Source organism: Eufriesea mexicana, unplaced genomic scaffold (assembly GCF_001483705.2).
Source record: "Eufriesea mexicana isolate 0111107269 unplaced genomic scaffold, ASM148370v2 scaffold654, whole genome shotgun sequence".
Classification (NCBI taxonomy): Eukaryota; Metazoa; Arthropoda; class Insecta; order Hymenoptera; family Apidae; genus Eufriesea; species Eufriesea mexicana.
Genome location: NW_016908877.1, coordinates 795,950 through 796,353, shown reverse-complemented (window position 1 = coordinate 796,353; position 404 = coordinate 795,950).

Genomic DNA, 404 nt, shown 5'->3' with positions numbered 1-404 from the left:
ACTGTTTCTGCGGCAAACCGTCCTCGGACCGCCGGCCAGGTACAGGTATGTGTTATACGTACGCACGGTTGACACGAAACCATCGGTTTTCCACGGCGAATGCAACGAACTGCAACCTGTTTCCTCCGGGAATCGAGATTACCTTCGATCTCGGATCGCGGAGTCCTATGTCGAGGAAGATCCTGACGGGACGCGGATCCGCCGGAGGATCCTCGGTGGAAAGAATTCGGTGGATGCTCGAGGATCGAACTATAAATCCCATTTGAAGATTTTCTCTCGATTAAAACGACAGCGGGATCTGGTAGGAAAGACGCGGAGGCTCGGAAGGCGTTCTCGGGGCGTGGTGTGTAGCCATTAAGCCGAAAGCAGCGTTAGAAAGGTCGCTTTCGTCCGCGGCGGGAATG